Source organism: Protopterus annectens, chromosome 1.part1, assembly GCF_019279795.1.
Source record: "Protopterus annectens isolate FY-2018-M chromosome 1.part1, PAN1.0, whole genome shotgun sequence".
Classification (NCBI taxonomy): domain Eukaryota; kingdom Metazoa; phylum Chordata; order Ceratodontiformes; family Protopteridae; genus Protopterus; species Protopterus annectens.
In genome coordinates this window covers 561,368,561-561,393,873 of record NC_056726.1, presented here as the reverse complement: position 1 = coordinate 561,393,873, position 25,313 = coordinate 561,368,561, and positions in this window count along the sequence as shown.

The following is a 25,313-nucleotide window of genomic DNA, read 5'->3' as shown; positions in this document are numbered from 1 at the left end:
GTGGACTATTACTACCCACATATGTTCTATAACAGTGACACAATAGCATGTTAAGGGAATAGTTGCCAGCAGAACCACCTGTCCTGCCTCATCTGGCCATGTTACCAGGCCACATCACATGTGGGACCCACCCTGGGGTCTCCTCATCTACTGGTCCAGCACTACCTTCATGTGGAATCACTTCAGGGGATGGTGTTCACCCCCCAGGGGCACACACATATATGATCCTGTCACCCGAGGTCAAGTCCAGGCTCTGTCGCATAGGGGGATCCACACAGACTTGTGGGATGTGCTACAGCACCTTGAGGCCCACAGTAAACAATCACAGGGTCCACATGCTCCTCCTTCTCAGCCTCCAGGCCAGGCACCCTCTGGGCCGTGATGCTGCTGTTGTGACTAGCAATGGGTGGGGGCCTTGTTCCCATTGTTTCCATATGGGGGCTAATGGGGTTTCCACATCGCTGCCCACACCCACCATCCAGGGTTTTTACCCACCACATGTGTCATATACCACCCCTGTAGGCCGTCCTCTATATCTACCAATCCAAACCACCTCCACAAATATACCTGCTATCCTTCCCCAAATTCCCATTCCCAACTTCACAGACAAGGGCAATGTGGTCCCAACAAGGAGTTCACATGTGACATAACCATCCATGTTACACACACTTACACCTGTATATATATATATATATATATATATATATATATATATATATATATACATATATATATGTGTGTGTGTGTGTATTGCTATGTGTGATGTTTCCTCCCACATAGCATGCAGCACTGTGATGGAAATATAGGGGACATGTATTTATATACATGCGTGTGTGTGAGAGTCCTGCAAGTGGTGGGTTCTGGAACCCATGTGTCCATCATTATGGCATTACTGCCACCACCAGCTATTGGCCACAGTAATATACATGCTTTCCATTACACAACACACACTATGATGGCTTACATCTTTTCAGTCAATGCTGCTCTGCACATTTGACGGGTATGGCCCACTACCCACAGGGACAGACTCTATTGTCCATAGCAGTTGTTCAGCTGAACATCATTACAACAACACCTGATGGCACATATAAATCATTCCATATCATCTATCCCATTATTATGGACCAAATACTACAGTCAATTACATGCATATATACTTCACTTCGCATGCCTGTTGTGGGAATGAGGTCTGTTCTGGATAGTTTACTTGTAGGAGTATTTTTTTATCTCTTTTGCTTTGGCTTTAGCCTGCTTTCTTTCTAGGTTTGTTTGTTGGTTTCTGTTTCAGTTTCTCTCTCTCTCTCTCTCTCTCTCTCTCTCTCTCTCTCTCCTCTCTCTCCACATGATCCAGGTGATGGCATCTGCACCAATCAGTCTCCTCCACTTGCTACCTGCATGCAGCATGCTGTGTAGTATTTCCAATTACCACTGTCATGGCAACCCACTACTATAAATCCCTACATCATGTGGACGTGGTCTCTTTATCTTTCCTGTATGGTGGACATCCTTCCTTTGTGTGGGCAGTAGTGTTACAGACAGCAGATAGCAATACCTCTTACAAGAGCTCTTGCAGACTCAGGCCAGCTACATTGTGTATGAGGCTCCAGAACTACAGACAGAGTGTGAGTAGTGTTGTTGTATGCATTGTATAGCACCAGTGTTACAGGGTTTGTGTGTACATACTAGTTTAACATGGAATGCAGTCTGTCTGCATAGCTCTCAACTGTGGACCTATCCACTTGATGGCCAGAGGTGTGCCTGTTATGTTTTGTCTGTCCACCACACAGGTCTTGTATCAGATATATCACTGGCAGTGTATGTGTGTTGAGTGCTATCAGTACATGGCTACATCCATTTGTGTTTCTGACTTCATATTCCTGACTAAGGGTATGTTGCAGACTATCCTGTAACACCAGCAACTTGCTCAGTGTATGATAACACTATTTCACATATGGGCCTGTGTTCCCGCCTGTGTCCTCCACCTACATACCAGGCTTTGTCAATATGACATGCAGTCAGGGGTTGTTATGCAGTGGCCTGTGATTATGTCATGCTGCCATTCCTGCCATCATTCCACTGCTGCTGTGGCTGCCAGACATATTGTGAAGTTGTATCCATATATATGTGGGCTTCATTTGCACAATACATGTGTGCCCTTCTGCAGACCAGAGGTCAGTGTATGTAACAGTGGAATATGCCCCTGTAAGTCAGTCTGTGGGGGGGATGCGCCATAAATAACCTAGGCTGTTACAACATGTGAGGGATATCAGGAGTAATCTGCCTTAAGGTATATGGATGTACATTACCATACATTTCACCTTGGGAAAATGCTGGCCTACTGCTTCCTGCCATACACACTGTTCTGTTTGTCAGTGTGAGTGTGATGGTTTCAGTTATGCCATGTTATGTAACAGATACATCATATTGTATCAACTGAAGTCTTTTCACCCTCAGGATTTCGTACAGAGTGTAGTTAGAGGCTGCTGGACTATACACCTGCATTACTTACTGTTGATTGATTGTTATCCTGTGGCCCAGTCTGTCTTTACTGTTGTATTACTTGAAAGCCTTGACCTGAACAGCAACATATGTTATGCTTTCAGATTACTGTATTAAATGATCTGTTTGAGAGTTGCATTAATCTGTTTGTATGTATTTCAAAGTCTAAACAGCTATACGACATGGCATATACAACTGTAATAGTACACAAATAAAGCTTTCTCATGTATGCAAACCTGTATGTGGTGTTACATCCTTTGACCTCTCTGTGGGTATATGTATCAGGCAACAATTGTCTTTTGTATGGGTGACTCATACACTGTCCATTTGATAAGGTGGCAAATGTAGGAATACTGGCTGGTATGGTGTGCACTCTCTAAATATGTATCTTCCTATACATATCTCTGTGTGTGTATGTGTAGTTACATATATATCTATATATATGTGTATATATATATATATATATATATATATATATATATATATATATATATATGTGTGTGTGTGTGTGTGTGTGTGTGTGTATGTATCTTAGGAATGTTTATTGCTTCCACATTGTACATTCCCTATGGTAGCCAGACAGTACTGCATGATATGCTGTTGAAACCAGCCTGACATCATACAGGTGGAATGGATTACTGTTAACATTTTGTGCCCATATTGTGTTGGGTCCTGGTTATGGGACTTGCAACAGTTGGTATTGTATTGCAGGGCAGACCTGTTTGGCTGTATGTGTGTGGGGGGGTAATATCAATACGTACAAGACGTATTTAGCTTGGGCTCTCTCACCCCCATTAACGGTGCCCGTGGTCATATATGTATTTGTTATGTTCTCGTTTATATCTATAGAGATATATCTGTATATATACACACACACACATATATATATATATATATATATATATATATATATATATATATATATCTACAGATGTATGCATATGTATATATATATATATATATATATGGATATAAATATATATATATATATATATATATATATATATATATATATATATATATATATATATATATATGTTTATATATATATATATAATTTATATATCTATTTAGATATATATCTATTTAGATATAAATATATATACACACACATACATCTACATGTTTAAATACATTTCCTGTACTGTTGAATGACTTTCTGGATGATATGTTTGTGAAAATATCAGGGTTATGTATGTCTGACATGGCTTAGTGGTAAATAACTTTGGCTATGGTGTGCAGGGTCCTGGTTTTCAGCCTTGCAAAGGCTGTTTATTTAGTTGCTGGCCAGAACAAGGGCCATTGGATACAGAGTGAGAGAGTTTGTGTGAGTTTACGTATAGGTAAGCACTGCTAACTTCCAGTTACAGTTTCTTGTACTGATTTAGCTTCTCAATTGCTTAACCTGTGTAGGTATTGCTTACCCCCATGCAAACAGGCTTAAACCCGCTTACTGCTGCTTAAAAGTGCTTACTCCTGCTTACCCCTGCACTAATTTCTTTAAAAGAAATGAAAAAGGGTTGATAGGAAAGTGGTGAAAAGGGGGCACAAAGACGGAAAGACAGTAGGGAAAATAGCTAGGGATGTGCAGGAAGGGTGTAGGGAAGGTCCATAGCTTCCCATTTCTTTTACAGCAACAGCTGTGCATATACACTGAATTTGGAGATAGATTTGGACACTCATACCCCTGAGAGAGGGGTGAGGACAACAATAATATGTTGTTAAGCCAATTAGACCAGATTACATGTGTCCAGTGGACCTGTGTGTGAAATGGACAGCTATGTATGGGGTGAGATTTTTTTTTTTGGGAACACATTGCCCTTTTGTGGGATGTTGGGGAGGGTTAGTAGGTATATTTGGGGAGGTAGGTTGGGTAGGTTAACAGACAATACAAATAAGACACATACAAGAGTGATATATGACACATGTGTGGGGTAAACACCTTGATGGGGAGGGATGTTTGGAAATCGTAAGCCCATGAACCCCCTAGTGGAAACAGTGGGACTGAGGTCCCTGCCCATGGGCAGTCACCACTGCACCTTCACAGCCCCGAAGGTGGCTGCGCTGGGGGCTGAGTAGGAAAGCCAGGCCGACCCTCTAGCGTCGACACACGGCCCTCAAGCTGGCATATGACATCTCCAAACTCCCTGTGGAGCTCGCTACTCACCATGACCCGGACCTAGTGACAGGTTCTTGTCCATGCCCACTCCCAGGTGAGGGTGAGCCCCATCCCCTGAGGCAGTTCCACCTAAAAGTGGTGTAGGACCAATGGATCAGACGTGCTGGTGCCTGGTGCCATGGCCAGCTGAGGTGGGACAGGTGAGTCCGCTGGGACTAGCCTTCCCAAATGTGCTATGGTGTTTAAATTTTATCAACATATGTGGGTTAGTAATAGTCAACACATTCCAGGATTAGGTATAACAGCATGAAGAGATATTCCCATTAAACCAAACACCAGATATGGAACAGTTGCATAGCAAACAGAACACATGCATATATGGATCCACAGTGGTCATTACAACAGTATGCAGGTACATTGATGGCAGCATGTCACCAATGTTGGAGTATTTCAACATGGCACATGCATAGAAACAAATTTAAATAATTATCAAACAATAGGACATATGTCCCAACAGTAGATTTAATGCAGCACATACCAATTGAGTTGTATATTTAGTTTATTGTTGCAGATATGGTGAGGGGGAGAGAAAGATGTCAATTAACAACTAGTATATTCCTGTAGTTCGCATTACTTTCCTAGTCAGTGCTGTGATCTCTACCTTACAAGTATTACTACACTACACTATTGCCTTAGTTTGGACAGTGATATGGATGTCGACAACTATATACATGAACTGAGTTTTACATGCAGTATACACCTCTTACCTGGTATACCTGTGGAGGTATTGTTTAACACTGCCTAACTGTTTCTACACATATTCCCAGATTCCAGGTTGATGTTATGCACATACCTGTCCATCTCTTATTGCACACACTCTGGGCATTTCTTCACCACATGCAGGTGAATGGGGACATATTTCAACTATTGCCCTCTTAAACCTTTAGTGAATTGTACAATAACAGGTTTGTTTTCATTGACATTTTCCAAATATGTACAGGTCTGACAGTCAGTTATATGACATGAAATGCTGCCTACATGTCAGAGATTAGCACACTGATATGCCAGGGGACAGGGTAACAGCGAGCAGATATGGGCCAATTAACTGGACATTCTGGACAATTCTGTACACTTGTGGGGTATGATTCTGCATACATCTTACTACCACTCTCAGGATTCAAACCATGGCTGTGTCTGCTAAAAATAAAACACTGTCCATCATAGTTGAGTGTGCTATGTAGATATTGCTGTGCATCTCTTGTCTGATTTCTGTCTATAATTCTCCTGTGGTTTTACATTATGACCTTGTAATTACAACACTCTTATACAGCATTTTCTAGACATTTGTATTATGTAGTACAGTGTGGGTGACAGTGATGAGTAATACATTATTATTCAGAGCAACTGCAACACTAACAATGCTATACAATAACAGACTAAACAGTACCAGTAAAGGATATCACTCTTTTATTTCTAGACACAGTGTTCATATCTGATAGGCCCGTGGGAGCAATGTTTGTTAGCACTACCTGAATGTTGCCACACAAATTACCAGATTCCACATTAGTATTATGCACATATGTCTCACTCTCTTACTGTACACTCTGGTCACAGCTTGATAACATGGGGGTAGAGATGGGACATACTTGGCTAATTACTTTCATAACATTTTGGGGAGTTGCTAGAGTGACAGGTTTGTTCCTATAGATGTCTGACAATATGTCTTGTTTGCTGCCTAAACATCTGGGATCATCCCACTGATTTGTCAGGGGGACAGGGTGACAGGCAGTAGATATGGGCAGATTTACTGGACATTCTGGACATATCTGTACAGTTGTGGGGTATGATTCTGCATACAACTTACTACCACTCCCAGGATTCGAACCATGGTTGTGTGTGTGCAAAAAATACAACAGTTCATGTCACAGTTGAGTGTGCGATTTGGGTTCTGTTGTCTGCCTTTTCACTGTTTTCTGTCTAAGTCTCTCTCAGTTGTACTATATGACCTTGGGAATATAACAGTCATATACAGACATTCCTACACATTTTATTTATGTAGCACAGTGTGGGTAACAGTGCTTTATACAACAGTACTATTAAGTGATTGCAACTCTACATTACCATATGATATCAGAGTAAACACATGCAGTCCAGCAGTTAGACCTTTATTGTCAGGCTATTATGCTTTTATTTACATACAACCTATATGAGACTCTTCCTTCCATGTTCTCTGGTGTATGCAGTACATGCCTTAAACAATACAGGTTTTATACAGGCAGTTAACTTACTACTACATTTAGATGTATTTCCTATGACAGTACATGCAAGAGTGTTACTAACCTGCCTCGCATTGCAGCCGCTGCAGTCTACAGGTATGGGCTTCTTGGTTCGCAGCCCGCTCATCTGCCACTGTGAAAGGCATAAGAGGAATATTTAGCCATACCTATCCATAACATACATGAGCTGGCAATTATTAAACAGGTAGTGGACTAATACTTGCACACATCTGGGACATCCCCTGTCCTCCTAGCCTCTTGGATCCACTGATCCAACAGATCCCCCTTTCTCCGCTTCAGGTCGGCATAGTGATGCCTGACCTGCTCACCAGTTTGGGGTATGCCAGTGGCACTGGTGAGGTCACGGGCGAGACAGTCTCAGGCCTCTGCTTTTTACTGGGAACCCTGGTACTGACCCTGCAGCAGTCTCTGGTCATGGTCTTTCACAAGGAGTCCTGCCATGACTCTGGACTCCTGGATGCCCCAGCACTGCACCTGAAAGTGCACACCCTCTCCCATACCAGACATAGTGCCTACAGGAGGAAGCTGCAACCAGTTATGAGATCTATTCCTGCCTGTTGTGTTTAAATAGGGCCAGTTTCCCACACTTTACCATGACTGGATGGTTTTGAATATGCTTAGCTATGAGCAAACCTGCTTACCTAAGGTTAACATTGCTTAAAGGGGTATACCAATGGGCAGACTGAGTTAGCTGCACTACACATTGCTTATACCTACTAAGCTGAGCTGTGCAGTGCTTAGTGTTGCTTAATGATTAATTTGCATTATATTTGCTTTTTGGCATTGCTTTATTATTCATTACATGTTATATATGTGTTTGGTATCCATGATTCATGTGTACGTACACTGTATGGGGTCCTTGTGTTTATTTGGGGATTTCAACACTTTATTACAATGACACCTCACATCTGGGCTTACTACAGTACTCCAGTTCACATATTTATGTTATGTAGTAGGTTATACAACATAAAACTGTATATAGATTCCTTTCACATGTTTGGTTTGATTTCCCTATAGTGAGGATCTGTTTGGTGATACTTCAATCTTGTGTACTGCTGTGATGGCTTAATGGTTACTTACTGTGACTGTAGTATACAGGGTCCTGGGTTCAAGACCTGCAAAGGCTGTTTATTTTGTTTCTGGCAAGGACAGCGGATGTTGCATACAGAGTGATTAAGGCACTTTTAAGCAATTGTAAGTGGGTTTGCATGTGTTTGCACGAGGGTAAGCAATGCTAACCTTTGGTTAAATATGCTTACAGAGAGTTAGCTTCAGTATTGGTTAACCTGTGTGCGCATTGCTTACCCCCACACAAATGGGCTTAAACTCACTTATTACTGCTTAAATATGCTTACTCCCACTTACTACTCCTTAAATATGCTTACTTGTGCTTACTATTGCTTACTCCCTCTTACCACCGCACTAATTTAGACAGTAATGTCAAATGGTTCTTGGGAAGGTGGTAGATTTGGAAAGTGTATGGATTTATCATTCATTACACATTTTACCTTCCATTTGTATCCCTGATTCCTGTGTATATATATTGTATGGAGTACTTGTGATTATCTGTGGACTTTACAACATTATGACAATGACACCTCACATCTGCATTTAATGAAGTACTTCAGTTCACAAATATATGTTATTTAGTAGGTTATGCAACAAAAAAATTAGTCATAAAGTGATTTGACATGGAAAATGAAATGTACTGGAGTGGGACTTGAACAGCGACTGACTGCTCGTAAGGTGAATGCTCTGCTCACTACACTATTGCTATACTGCTTCATTTGCATATATCTTGCTTTTTATCCTCTTGTGCCATTTAAGCTGCATTAACCGTAGCTAAGCGATGGGCAAACCCGTGCATCTACAGTTAAATTTAATCTATTTCATAAAAAAAAACTTCTTTATATTTAATGTTTTCACTATTGTTCTTGTAAACTTGGAGGGATGTTACTGGGGGTATGTGAACACCTATGAGCAGTCTCACTCATTCTTATTCCTAAACTGCTGTTCTTGACTGCAGGGGCATGTATATTCTGAGAGCTCTGCTCTCAGACATGCCCCCTGCACTCGTACATGCCCTGTGTCCGTTTAGGAGCTCAGGCAGCACACATTCATTGATATGCATGGCGAGCTGTCATCCTGCTCCTAAATGGCCTCTTCCATGCAGGACTAAGCTAGAGTCCTGCATGGAAGAATAGTAGATCCGGTGGAGACTCTTTTCCATTGTTGACTATCTCCAGCTAAAACTCTCCTGTCTACTTGGTCGTATAGCACATTTTACTATCCTTAAATGTAACGACTCCTGCTTAACTCCTGCATTCACATGTACCAGGAGATTAAAGATAAAAAGCTCCATACAGGTTGAGCATCATCAAAATGATGCAACAAAACACCACTGTAAGCAATCTAAAGAAAACTGAAGCTCTGAAAAGAAGAAAAATGTAATGGTTATGACATCACTACATCACTACAGCAGAGCACTTCTTCCAGTTTGTCCCGTTTATTTTGTACTTTGTTACTAATATCTTTGGTGCCTGAGCAAGGTTCCTCATATGCCTGCTATTTAATTATCTAATGCTAAATTTGCTCTCTGGGGAAAAGGAACATTTTTTTCTCAAAGTTGTACATCCAAACTTCAGGTCTACAACATTTAACTTTTTTACTTCAGTCATATGAAATCTGTTAGTTTCATTGTTGCCCTTCTAGAAGGAACCCATGATACTCATGCAAGCTAAACTATATTCCCAAGAAAAATAATCACAACCATGCAAAATGTAATTGTTTTGATAGAAGAAGTGAACAGAAAAATGCCTCTGAATAGATACAGCTTAAAGATTGAATGCAAAGGAATTTTTATTACTATTACTTTTTGTAATAATTAAGATCTCATCATGTAAAAATGGACGTTCTGATTATAAAATATGCAGTTTTTTATTTAGTTTCTTCACCAGAACAGTATTTATTAAGTTTGACAAGCTAATATTTGTATTTCCTGCATGCTGAGCAGCACTTAGGTATTTTTAATTCTGAGTCATGCACTCATGCATTCTGATAATTCAACTGAAAGGATAAACAGTTTGTAGTGACATGTTTTCTATAGCCTGCAGTATGATCAATCAGTCCATTCAAGTTAGGCAGTGAGACAACTTCTTCTTCTTTCAGCTTTTCTCGGTTAGGGGTCGCCACAGCGGATCATCTGTCCACTCATGATTGGCAGTGGAGTTTTACGGTGTCGAGTTGCTAGCCCGATGCCCAACCTTCCTCAGAAGGCACACACACATGCACACACTTAAACCTAGGGCCAATTTAGAGTGTCCAATCCACCTACTGAATGTCTTTGGGATGTGGGAGGAAACCGGAGCACCCGGAGGAAACCCACGCGACCACAGGGAGGACAGGCTGAAAGAAGACAAGGACTGTTGCAAAGACAGCAAAATCAGTAGAGAAGACTGGAGGTAAGATTAAAACAAGAAACAGTAACAGTATTAAGGTATAGACAGTATTATGTTGTTTTTGCAGCTTAAAGTGTAGCACATAAGAACATCATTAATACATTTAGGAACAGAAGACTTTATTTTTGAAACATGTAATTTATTTGAAAAATGTATGAAACAGGTGGTGAAAAAACATTCATTGGCCCCATGGAATATTTTTTAGAACTTGGGACTGCACTTACATCCTTCTGTCCATCAATCCACAACCCCTTTCCCCATTTTGCACAGGAGGTTGGGGTGTCACTTTAACAGTGACAATCATCTTGACCTGGGTGACTGACCCTGCCGAAGTTGTTCTTCCATGCCACACACTCACATGCACACTCTCTCCACCTATGGCCTATTTAGAGCATCAAATGCACATGCTGCATGTCTTTGGAATGTGATTTCAGTTAAGGAGTAATAAATAGATGTGCAATCCAGAATATTAGCCACAGAAGAACTTCAGATAAAAACATTTTTTGTCTGTTTGAAATAAGATGTTGCTGTTGTTTTTCTTTCGGCTTTTCCCAGTTAGGGGTTGCCACAGTGGAACTCCGGTCTGCTAATGATTGGCAGTCGATTTTTATGGTGCCAAGGTGCCAGCCCGACGCCCAACCTTCAAAAAGGCACGCCCATTCATGCATGTCTTTCGAACACCACTTGACTGCGGGGAGGACATTCAGACTCCACACAGAAGGCGTTCCAGCCGAGAATTGAACAGAAGGACCTCTTGCTGTGAGGTAACAATGCTACCGCTGCACCACTGTGGTTTGAAATAAGATGCATGAAGTCAAAAAAAGCATGGTGAAAGAAATGTTTGGGTAGGGGGATGGGAGGTATTAGTGACAATGGATGTGCACAGTTAAAAATGTAGCATATTTCAAATATTATAATCATGAATGGGAAACAAGGAACAGTGAGGTATGGTGTCAACCTAAAGCATGGTGGTGGGAGGGTAATGGGCACATGGTCCAGATTATAATAAAAGAAGGCGTGGTCAGTGTGGAGAGTAAGGACATATCACTAAAACTGTAGGCCTAAGGGTAGAAAATAAAATGAATTTGTACATGCTGATTTGACTGTCCTATACTAGAAAAAGAAAGATTAGAACTAGAAGAGAATATATAAGAAGAAGGATAATCTGTTAACAAAATAACTGACAATATTGGTGGTGAAAGAATTATGGAGGAGATAAATGAAGAAGACAATGTAACTAATAAGGAGAAGGATAATGTGATGAGGAGTAAAATATTTTAGAAAGAAAGTATTACAGTGCAAGATAAAACCAGATATGGAATATTAGGACATGAAGAATGGGGAGAGGAAAAACTTGAGACAGGAAAAGAGCAAGACGAAAATGATGATAACTATATTGGAGAGGGTACAGAGAAGGAAGAGAGAAATAAGAGCTAGAAAGAAGAAAAAGGCAAAAAAATGAGATGACCTAGGAATGTTAGTGGTAAATGTAAACAGCATTCAAGATGATATTAGAGGTGTAGAGACTGAATGGCATGGAAGTTATATGTTTGTTAGATGCAAGGTATGTGAAGGAAGACAACAGAAAACAAATTAAGGCAATGTGGGATAAAAAGATATTATGATCAGAGGAAAATGGTATGTGGCTCAAGAACAGGATTTTTAATTGAAAAAGATAAAGATGCTGGATGGGATGGCAGAGGTATCTGGAAGATTAGTGGTTTATGGTATATGGCAAAGAGAAAGATGTGTAAGGAAAACTGTAGTATAAACATATACTAACATAACAGAGAGTAACAAGATATTTCAGAAACTTAAAACCTGCAATATGAGAAATGAAAAGGAAAAAATAATACAAGACATTAAAATAATAAGCAAAGTTTTTAAAATGTGCAGGGTTAGAAATAGGAAAAATATAGAATGGATATACAAAGTAGGGAATATTAGAACTGAAATAAATAATGTTTTTATTCAAAATAAATGAAGCAAAAATGACAGATCATAGAATGGCATGGACTAGGATAGGTGGTGACAGAGAAATAATAAAAGAATGGAAGGAATAAAAAAGATTGACCGTGGAGATGCTAAAACTGATGAGGTGAAAAGAAACATATGACTTTATGTGAACAGAATATGACAATGAGGGTCCTTTATGAAAATGGACAGATTTATAAAGAACAATACAAGAACATGTTTTTTGATGGTAGGGAGAAGTAGAGGAATAGAACACTACATAATGAAATTATAAAAAGAAGTGAAAAAGAAAGAACAATGTGGTGATAAAATAAGAAGAGGAAAAGAGCTGTAGAAAAAAAACAGGAAAACATTAAAAATATGCTGTTTAGACAAATATTCTTTTTAAAGGGAAAAGGGGGAAGTTTCACCATTTTGGGAAATGACTGGAAAAATAAAATAAGTAAGAATGAATGCAGCGTTTTATGAACAAATAAATATTGCATGTAAGCAGAAAGAAATAATGGCATTGTGGAAAGGCTTGTGGGTCGAATGTATGGAATGGAAGTAGTACAAGAAGAAATATGGATTGTAAAAAATATAAAACTATTTAGAATTCCCTATTAAAATAGATTGCTATGAGAGAAATGGAAAAACAGTAAAAGAAGGAAGAGAAGAATCAGCACCAGAAATAGATGGATTAGATTATGAATATTATAAACAAGTGAACCAAAGTGAATAATTAATATTCTGTAAAATACTATGTGGATAAAGAAAGGAATATGAGATGAAAGGACTTGGTGTGGAGTAATTACATTTATATGGAAAAATGATAAAGCAAAGATACAGAAAAATTAGACACTGATAACACCAGGAAATATAGATTATCATAGGTTAGTACTAAGCTAACTGCCCTTGTGAGCCATGTTAAGCCTAGCCAATTATCCCTTGTGAGACTCAAACGCTGCACCTTGTGTTTGTAAGGCAAACATCTTAACCATAAGGCCATCCTCCCAACCCAAATCTTTATGAATGTAATTCAAAGGATTCAGAAGATTTTGGATGAAGCTATAGGACATAGAGGTTTTAGAATCAAGGAGAGAGAGGTAGAGGTATTGCTAATAATAAGTAGAGGAAATAGATATGATATTGAAAGAAAATAAGGAGGTAAGGCTACTGACTTGATGTGGCAAAGGTTTTTGACAAAGTGAGTTGTGAAGCAATGTGGAAGATTCTCGAGACATATGGGACAAGAGAAAACATTTTGAATGCTATTAAAATATTCTATGACCACAGCAGGGCTAGCTACCCAGTAGTGTAAACCTTGGCTGAAGATGATTGTCACTGCTGAAGTGACACCCTGACCCCATGTGCAAAATGAGAAAAGGGACTGAGGATGGAATGAATGGATAAAAATATTCTAAGAAATGTTATATGTGAAAATTATAGTAAACACATGGATGGCAGGAAAGAAAAAAAACTTAGTAGAGGAGTTAAAAGTTAAGAGTTAAAAGAGGAGTGAAATGACCTATCAGGGCCTTACAAATTACTATTTAACTGTAGCCTCAAAACAGGCTTTGTACCTCTTGAATGGAGGAAGACAACAGTCATCCCTCTGCACAAAGGTGGGCCATCTACTGACCCTGGAAATTGCAGACCCATAAGTCTCACTAGTCTTATATGTAAAACCATGGAAAGAATTATCACGGAGATGATCAATAGAGATATAGTAAACCTCCAGACACTGGACCTACCCCAGTTTGGTTTCGTCATAGGTAGATCATGCCTACTCAACCTGGCGGACTTCTTTGAGAAGGTCACCAAAGCAACAGATGAGGGCAAAATCATTCACACTGCCTACTTTGACCTGAGAAAAAGCATTTGATGCAATACCCCACTCGGGCATTGTTGACAAACTCAAGAGTTTAGGTACAAACCCATATGACACCTAGTGGATAGCCAACTAGCTAACAGACAGGACCCAGGAAGTTAGAATTGGGGAGTCCAGCTCTACAAAAAGGCCAGTAACAAGTGGAGTCCCTCAGGGATCAGTCCTTGCAGTGCTCCTTTTTGGCATTTACTTCTCAGAAGTCAAGGCCAGTATCAGTGGTCTCTAGCTGACTAAATTTGCAGATGATTGCAAATTAGGAGCTGTCAATGAATCTCACACTGACACAAATGTTCTCCAGGAGGGGCTGACACAGACAAACAACTGGGGTCAGAGTCATGAAATGCATAATAGTATCCTTTGGGAAGTCATCCATCCCTGGTAGCTATCATATTGACAACACACCCCTTAGAGTTGACCCATTAGTCATGGGTTTAGGGACACACATAGATAGTAATCTAGCCTTTGATCATCAAGTGTCTACAGTCATGTGGAAATCATTCTATGTAGCGCAACTTATAAACAAAGGTATGGCATCTAAGTCCAAGGACGTCATTGTTCCACTGTATTTGGCATTCATCAGATCTATCATTGAGTACAATGTCCCCTTTGGTATGTACCTAACCAAGCATATCCAACAACTGGAATGTTCACAGAGGTTCCTCACTAAAAGAATACAGGGCATAAGTAATATGTCCTCTGCAGACCACCTCAAGGCCCTATCCCTGTATTCTGTCTCCTACAGACTTTTGAGGGGAGATCTATGCCTGGCATGCAGGGCATTGTCAGACCCCACTCTGATGGACCACCTGCATATCCACAAAACTAACATTAGCAGAATTACCCATTCTTAAGACTTAAACATTGCCTATGATGTAAATTGGACCTGCTGGAGAGATAGGTATGTATCCCAGAGACTACCCCATCTATGGAACAGGCTCCCCATCCATGTGAAGTAGAGTTCCTCCCTAATCCAATTTAAATATAACTTGGACAACTGACTAGGAAACCGGAAATTCATCCCTGGTTTGGCACCTATGTCTCCGATGCAAACAGATAACTTGTAAATTGTTCATTTCCCAGGCCCATCAGAACTTGTCAGAGATTTGGGATGCATGGTTAGGCTTAAAAAGGCCCTTGTGGTTGTTAGCCTAGTAAACACCTATGAACCTATGTTGAGTCTTTTGGCTTTTCCCGGTTAGGGGTTGCCACAGCGGAACTCCGGTCCGCTAATAATTGGTAGTTGATTTTTACGTGCCGAGTTACCAGCCCTGACGCACAACCTTCAATGAAGGTACGCCCATTCACGCATGTCTCAATGCAGAAGATGAGAATCGAACCGGACAGCGTCTTACTGTGAGGCGACAATGCAACCGCACCACCACCACCGCGCAAACACCTATGAACCTATGAACCTATGAAATATAGATGTCCATTAGGTATGTGCCTGTAGTGATAATGAATGCAGTAACTGAAACATGTATATGTAATATGAAAAAAGCAAAATGGGAGATGAGAAAAGGAGTTATAAAACAGATTTGCCTGTCATATGTAGATGATTTTGTGATTGTGGCAAAAATAAGAAATGAATAAGTGAAATGGTAGCTCAAATGGACTAGGGTTGCCACCTTTTAAGCGGGCCAAAGTGGGACATGGGGGTCTGGCCAATATGACACTGGCCACACCCTCTACCATGACATCACCACAAGAGCAGTGAAGGAGATGCTGTTATGGGTATGACGGATGGCTGCTGGAGTGGCTAGCTAGCCAGCTGCTGGGGTGGTTAGCTGGTTGGTGGGAGTAGCAGCTGGATGGATGAATGACTGGAAGGATTGCTTGATGGATGGATGGCTGAATGAATGGATGCCTGGCTGCATGAATGAATGGCTGGCTGACTGGCTGGATGAATGGCTGGATGGCTGGATGGATGGATGGATGGATGGATGGATGGATGGATGGCTGGATGGATGGCTCATTAGAAAAAAAAATCTTGGTTGTTTTTTTAGCGCCTGTGGAAGCACTTAAAACAAAGCGCTCCTACAGCTGCTATCTTTACAGGGCTCTTCCTGCCCCAATCCCCACCCCTTTCATGAATTGCAGCCAATTGCTGCACAAATTAAAGCACCCAGATGTAACAGGCAGCAGCTTTGCCTGCAGGTCCGGGTTGATGACGTAACTGAATTGCCGTGAAAAAGCCGGAAGAAATTGCATCTTTTCCATGGCACTTCAGTGCAACTGAAAAGTGGGACTTTTCAAGTCCCACTACTTTGCACAGCAGGCAACGGGATGAGGCAACTCAACCCATGAGTGTCCTGCTGACAACAGGATGGGAGGCAACCTTAAAATGGAGAGATTATTAAAGAAAGCTGAGTTACAGTAAAATAAGGCAGAATGTGAAGGGTTTGGGGAAACTAAGAAAATAACTATAGACTATATTGTACTATATTACACTAAATAGACAATAAGTGTATTAGGAATGAAATTTGGAGAGTACAAAATGCAATATTATAGTGGAAAATAATGCTGGAAGGAATAAAAATAAAATGCTATCTTGGTGGAGAAATGTTAATCTATAATTTAGCAAAAATGTGTATATGTTAGATACATATATACATTAGGAAAATTAACATATTTGGGGGGGGTTCTACTATTATGAAACCTCGACCTCCTGAAAGTCAACATTCTAAAAGAATGGGAAAAAATGTCTGGAATCCAAAAGAGTGAAAACCAAGGTAGGGGCACGCCCCCCACACACCCCAAACTTATATATACCAACTCTGCAGTTTTACCAACTCAAAGAAAGGAGAAATCTTCCTAAAGAAGTCACTCTTTGTTGGTGCACAATTAGAAATTGCACTGGCAGTGACTTCCAATGGGAAACAATTTTGGCATTATGATGTTCATTTTTTTTCCCTTCGGGCTAGTGATACTTGAGCCATTTCACCTTGAGCATGTGTAGGGAAGCTGTAGGGGTGTATGTACACATTTTGAGCTATAATAGAGAAAGAGATATTAGAAGGAGATATGATTCTAAAAAAATCCTTTAGTGAACTTAGCATCTAAGCATTTTTCTGGGTAATAAAGAAGGCAAACGAAAGAGAGTTGTAAATGATGGGAAAGTATTATATGTAAGATATGAAGAAGTATGGAAAAATGGAGGAAGGAAAAAGAAGTGATAAACAAGAAAAAATGTAATAAAGTTATAGAAGGTAAAATTGTCAAGTTTGATAAAAAACAGAAAATCATGGTATACTACTATTCTACAAAAATAGTAATGTTATATCCTTGGAAGGAATTAAAAGAAGATGTAAACAAGGCTATAAAGGATAGAATGAAAAGGTGTGAGAATTTTTTATACAGCAAAGGATTTCATGTGGAGAACTTTGTTGGGTAAGTTCTCAGTTAAACATAATATGAAATGTAATACATTGGAAGTTACACAGTAATGGCTCCTTACTACTCAAAAACTAGCACATTGATTGGACAGCCCAGCCAGTGTGACCATTGAAAATCAAGCATATACCAAAAGAAAAAAAAATGTGGCTGCTGACATGACATTGAGTGGACAGACATTCTACTGATATATCCTGAGGGACAGATCAAAATATAAGAAAAATCAGGTATGTTCTGCAAAACTAATGAATAAGAAACATACCTGATTTTCAGTAAAAATAAATAGTATTATTAATATTGTAAGATGGATAGAGATACAGTAAGGGTGTGCTAAATATGATATAGATATTATTCTTATAAAGGATGCAAGATTTCTGACAAGTGAAGTAAGATTGTAAACAGAAAAAATGTGGGTGTGGAAAAATAATATGGAATTTAGGTAGTGAATGTTGTTTTGGAGTGGCTGCACTGTGTAAAAAACAGTAAAAATATTATTTGCAATGTTGGTAAGGATGGGAAGGTTAACCATTGTGGATATAAGCTAGAGAGAATATGTTTATAGAATTATATCTTTATATGCATAAGCAAATGGCAATGAAAGAGAGAATCTGTTTCATCAAATATTGGATTATGTGGTGGTTAACATGAAAATTATTACTGCAGGGGACGTAAACTATGATTTTAAGGGGAAAATGTAAAATAAAGGAGAAAGATGTTTAAAAAATACAAGATAAAATCTGGTAAGCTAGCTATGTGGAATAAAAAAGTCAATGGACTTATAAAAGATGAACAATTGGCATCTGAAACTGATTAAGAGAAATTTTAGGTGTAGCAGTTGGTGGCACTGTAGAGCCTGATTTTTCAGACCATTTAACAATATAGATGGAGGTGATGGAACAAATGGGATATATTTAAATGGGAAATGGAATAAAAAGAATACATGATAAACTGGAGAGTGGGAAGCATTGCAGTTATGAAGGGATCATATAACTATGAACAACTTTTATAAAAATTGGTCTGAATTGTTGATTGACTTTAGAAAGAAGTATAAAAAGTATTTTCTTAAATGGCGTGGTGATGTAAGAAAAGAAGAGAAAGTGAAGTATGGAAAGATGTATAGAAATGTATTAGAGTATTAGATAAATACAAAACTGTATTATAATATGGAAAAGGAAATATATAAAAAAGTCAAGAAAAAACAAGACATTGCTGTTTAAGCAAATATATTATTTACAAGGGAGAAGGGTGAAGATGTCTTCACATTTGATAAAATAGTAATGGAGGGTATTAATATAATGAGGGAAATGAAAACATACAAGGAAAGATATCACAGTACAGCATATAGAAAATATGTATATGACTAAAAAGAAAGAAAATAAGAGACACTGATAAGTAAACACATTTCAGGAATGAGTTAGGGAAGAATTTGAAAAAAAAAATTACAATTAGTGAATTGGCTGAAGTACTTTGGAAAGTAAATATTGATTCAGTATCAGGTTCAGACGGTATGTGGTATAAAAAGTACAAGCTTTGTAAACATTTTGAAAGTGTGGTCAAAAGAATGGTTTATTTATAAAGAATTATATAACTGGATATTAAAATTTATATTAAAGAAACATAAAAAAGAAATAAAAAATGGAGACCTATCACATTAAACAATGCAGATTATAACATTTTTATGAAAATAATGCAGAGGAGAATGGAAGAAAGGATGAAGGACATTATGCAAGAAAGTATATATGATATAAAATGGAAGGTATGAGAAGGGATGCCATTAATTATTATTGTTGGTTTGAGACATTCTGGCTGATATTATAAGTAAAACTTGAGATGTGAAACTTATGGTAGGTGAGATTTGTAAGGCATTTGATACAGTAGGACATGATGCTTTGTGGGATGTTATGGAAAAGTATAGAATAGGTAAAATAATTAGTAGAGTGTATATATGAGCACTTCAAAATAATAGAGTGAGAGAGTTAGTGAATGGGTAGCTGAGTAAAGAAACAGAATTGTGGTATAAAACAAGAATGTCCTATGAATGGGATGTTTGCATTAATAATGAATGTGATAGTGAGTGGGGTAGCTTGTAAAATGAAGGATGCTAGATATATGATACAAAATAAGTGCTGATTTCAGTAGTTTTGACATATGCATCTAATAGAGTTGTTGCTAAAAATAAAATATGGATGAGGGAAGTGTTGGCTTGTCTGAATGGATGTTTAAAGGAAATGAGATTGAACTCAAACAAAGATAAAAGTAAGGGTTTGGGTGATGTGAAAATTGGAAGGGTGTATTTTTGAATGAATGAATTATCTTTGTTAGGGATAACATTTTGGAAAAAAATATGTAGTTATGAGACAATGATAAAAAATGAAAGACCTATGTCTTATGTGGAAGACTTCTAGATTAGCATTCAAGAAAAAAAATATGTGGTGAATTCTGTTTTAATGGGAAAATAGCATATATGTCAAATGTTTATATGATTCCAGAAAAATTATGAAAAAGAAATTGTGCAATTTGTGCTTTTTTTATATGGGGGTTCCATATTAAAGCCAGTAAAAAGAGGTGTGTTGTATATGAGCAAAGATGGTGGTGTAGGTTATAAAATCCAGTTGGTTGTTCTGCTTCTTTAAACTTGTATGGAGTATTAAAGCAGGTAAATCAAGGGTATGAGAAATTAATAGTGAAAATATTTAAATATAAGTACAAAAAATTGAGAGATGATAATAAGAAATAGAGATAAAGATTATATAAATGAAGACATTAAACATTATAAAGAAAAAAATGCTAACATTAAACAATGAAAAGTGATGATAAAATGAAGACTAGAAGGATGTGGTATAATAATGTAATGAAACAATATTATTATGTAAATCTATGGGAAATATATCAGAAGAAATTATAAAAAACATTAAAATAAGGAAAAAGTGGTGTACTAAGATTGTTGAGTGTCAGGATTTCCCATGGAGACTGATAATAAACAAGTTACAAATAATGAAAAATATGCTATATAAAATGAAAACTGAAAGAGTGTCTTTATTTTGTAGGGAGGTAGAGACAACAGAGCGTGTTTTTTTGAAATGTAAAAGAGTGGTTAAACTGTGGAAAATATTCTGTGAAGAAAATGTTTTTGAGAATATTAATGATGTAAACAATATAGATATGAGTATGATTATGTATGCATATTATGAAAACAATAAGAAAGAGTATTCAAGATGGCTAGATAATAATTTATTGTTTGGATATGGATTATTTGGAATGAAAGACTAATGAAAATTTTGTTTAATGGGAAATGGATTTTTGCTGGTATATATATTGTAAAAATTAGATAATAGTTGTGGAAGAAGGAGTGGGGCTCATTTAAGGAAGAATAATAATGATGATGGTATATAGAAATATAGAGATATGTACCTTCAAATATGTATATTTTGTAAATATGTAAATAATGTTTTTATGTTGTGTTGATTAAAGGACCTCTGCTCATTTCATTGGATGTTGTGGAATCTTTTACATCTACTTAAGTTACAAGCACCTCAAGCAGATGGAACCTCAGTATGACATACCTACCTCTGTAAGACCCTAATTAGCATGATAAAAAGCTGCATCACCAGTCTCTGTAAGACCATGGTAATACAAATAACCTTGAATCTAGAATTTTCCTACAGTAAGACACTGGATTTTGAAAAAGACATAGCATGAATTTTGAGGAAACACAGAACACCTGCTAATGTAACCTTTCACTGTACTTTATACCCATGAACAGAGACATAGAGGAATTGTTGTATATAGGTGTAAACACACTACAATGGCATTATACTGTCAAAGCAGGTGATGGCTGGGTGGGGGGTACATCAGTAACAACATGTACAGAGGACAAGACATGTATAGGGCATGATGGCCCCTGGACATTGAATTATACATGGCAACATATTTTATCTGGGTAAGTGACAGTTTGAGCAGGGGTTCATTATGCTGAAAATTGAAGTTGTGCCTTGATAAAAAACAGACACTGTGTATAGAAAAGGGGCAGAAGTGTCACAGCACAACAAAGGATGGGTAAGTGGGCATCTAATGGGAGTAAGGAGCAGCATATAGTCAAATGGAACATCCAGAATCAGCCATAGACACACACTGATTAACATATGTAACTCATAGTTGTACAGGACTTGTCATGAACACACAAGAGAAACAACAACTGCAACAGCTCACCATCCAAGAGACTATGGTGTTACTGCAGGCTCTCTGCACAAATGGAACATGCATGCTGGCCAAAGGTACCAGTGTGGTAAGGAAAGCTACAGGACAACTGTGTCACTTATGACTGTAATAACAGCATACTTCAGGTTTGGGAAGAGTAACCTTTATGATATTGCATGCCAAGAACAAGGCACGTGACATTGCCAGGGGCAGCTCCACCACAGAAGGTGGGCCACTGACACAGAAAAAGGTCACAGAGGTGGAAGCGCTCCTAGTCTCCCTTTGTGGAGAAGGGGAATAGACCTTTATAGCTGCCATTGGCCTGAATGTGGGAGAACAGCAGGTGAAGACTGCATGGAAGTTGTAGGAGATGAAACCGATCAGTATTAGCCATTACATTGCAATGTAGTACAGAGCAATGAGTGCCATTCAGATCTTAGTAAGATGCTTCTATGTATCTATCCTACAGGTACCTCTGGTCTGCAACTGCATCCTGCATACCTTGCTTGTTGCTGAAATTGCAACATCCTGCTCAGCAAGTTATATAGGCATCAATATGGTATTCACCATTTCTGAGTTATAATACTATGCCTGTTTGAAGGGGTGATTCATATATTACCATGCTACCACAGTTGTAGTGTTGTTTTGCTTTTACAGGTTCTACTGATGGAGGATCCAGCAAAATGACACAGCAAATGCCTGATCTCAGCAGATCAACTGTGACTGATGATGATAGCACTGTGCACATGGCATAATTTGATCACACTATGACACGGTCAGCCGTTCTAATATCTGAGATTTATATGCATCTTTCACATGTGAGAAGCCTGTGCAGTTGCAGGCCAGACGCACAACCTCATTAATGTTTGATTGCTATCCTGTTACTGGTTTGGTTGAACCCTCACCCAGCCTACGCAGTATCCTCAGCCCACATGGCATCCATGATCTGCACTGCAGAGAGGTGTGGTGGTCTCTGGCATCACTACCTATTTTGCATCTCTGTACAAAGCATGGCATTAATCAGAGCGTGTGCAGTCAGTGATGAAGGCACAGGCAGCTACAACTGCACCATCAGCTTCAGCATTATGAAGATAATGAGTGCGCTGAGTGGCCTCCAGGACAATCCTCAACACCAGCATAGGTTGCAAGATGAAATCCAATACCTGCAATGTGACACTGAGAATAGGGACAGTGAACAAATGGTGCTGTTTGGGTCACTGATGGCTAATATAGCATTCATTTTTGAATCCATGCAGCATATATAAATATCCTCCAATCTGCCTATATTGGGTCTGCTGTCTATGGCTATGGAAGGGTCAATGTGTGAGGTAACTAGTCACAGCCTGGGTATACCTAGGTAACACTGGCCATTCTCAAGACAGAATCATTGTCATATCTGTCCACAGAAGGCATCATAACTGGCTGTGGAAGGTCTGACATGTGTGGCCACCAGTGCTCCTCAGGTTTCAACTCTAGGACATCTCACTAGGCTGCATGCACTTGCTGCTGTTCTTCTTCATCATCACTACCCCTAGAGGCAGATGGAGCTCTTTGCCTACATGTGGTTTTTATACTGGTCTTAGATGCTGTACATTTGAAGCCTCCTGACATGTAACACCCCATCAGGATGGACACACACACACACACACACACACACACACACACACACACACACACACACACACACACACACACACACACAAACACACACTCACACACTCTTGTCACAGATAATTACAATAAACATTACCAACATTCATGACATGGCAGCTCCAGATCACTCCGGTTATGTACCTCTCAACTTCCAGATTTTAACAGCATGTTCAGATTTTTGCCTCATATTTTTGGTCTGCTTCTCATAAAACTTGCAGTTTTCTGGCAAATATCTAGAATGATCTGAGGATTAAAGTCACTAAATAATGGCATTAATTTGAGTTTTCAGACTGCAATTGCCTTCAGAAAATGCACGCTAACTCAAATCCTGTTATTCCAGCAACTTTCTAAGTTTGTAAAATCAATATTTAAAAGTTGTCCCTGTTTTTGAGCTTTGTCTCCCCATTATTTCAAGCTTTGTCCAGATGTTTTTGCACTAAGATGTTGAGAGGTAACCCCAGAAGATGTAATTCCTGCCTCCTCTCAACCTGATACTAGACTGCATGACTACCACATCAACTTCCCATGACCCTGGCCTATATTATGGTGTTGTCACCTGTCACTGTGTCACCCCAAGCTGAGAACATGATGATGATTGTGACTTACCCACCCACTGTCTAGAGTGGGTAAGATAATGGTCACACCGTGTATTATATTGCATACTCTGTGTCTGATAATGCATGTATCATTTTATGTTGTGTTTTCTGTGTCTTGACCAATGATTTTGGAACAGATGTCTCCTCTTTGACAGTGCCATGAATCACCTACCTCTGCCTTGGATGGAGTTTAACATCTACTAGCTCCTCATTGGAATGGCTGTCTTGCTCCTCATTTCCTGCTTCAAAAAGTATGGAATGTCCTGCTGTAACGGTTCACTACTAATACTGATGCATTTTCTGTGCAACCATGTTATGTAACTTGGAGCAAACTACAGATACCTAGCTATAGGTTTCCAGTGAATTCTACAGTGTTATTGGCTGCATCTATGCAGCAGAAATGCCTCTTGAGTATCAGACAGTTGCATCATAGGCTCATAGGTTCATAGGTAGGTACTAGGCTATTGGCCCAAGGGCCTAAGTAAGCCTAACCAACAAGGTTCCCTGGCTTATGCCACCCAAGAAAGTTATTTTCCTGTGTTCCTGTCGAGCAGAGCCACAGAAGTGATTCCGGGGTGTATTTCCTATTTCCAATCCACTTATCAAGATTTTTCTTGAAGAGTACTAATGAGGAACTTTGCTTGACATAGATGGTAGCTTGTTCCAGAGTATGGGAAGTGTCTGGGACAGGAATCTATCGCTCCAGCATGTCCTGTTTATTGTGGTGACAAGATTTAGGTCCCTCGAGCGTGTAGCTCAGAGGGATTGGGATTTCTTTAGGTGTAGCATGTCCAACAGCTCTGGGTTTGACATAGCTTTATATGCTAGGCAGAGATCACTTCGGAGTAGGCGATATGCTATTGAGTAAGGGTGGAGTTTTTTAAGACGGTCAGTGTAGGGCATCTGTTAGAGGCCAGTAATCCTCTTTGTGAGGTACTTCTGTGGCCTTTTCAGCTGCTGCAGATGTCTTGTAAGGTACATTCCAAAAGGGGCATTGTACTCTATAATGGGTGTAATGAGTGTCGAGTAGAGGTGAGCAATGACCTCTTTTTTCCTGGATGAGAACCCTTTTGTGATGAGGTGTGCCACATATAAGGATTTCCTGACTACTGTGGCGATGTGATTATCAAAGAAGAGACTACTGTCCACCTGGGTGCCAAGGTCTCTTATCACACATTCAGTGTTAAGTAGACTGCTGCCTATGTGGTAATTCATGTGTACTGAGTTTTTACCAAAGGGGATGACAATACACTTTTTGGC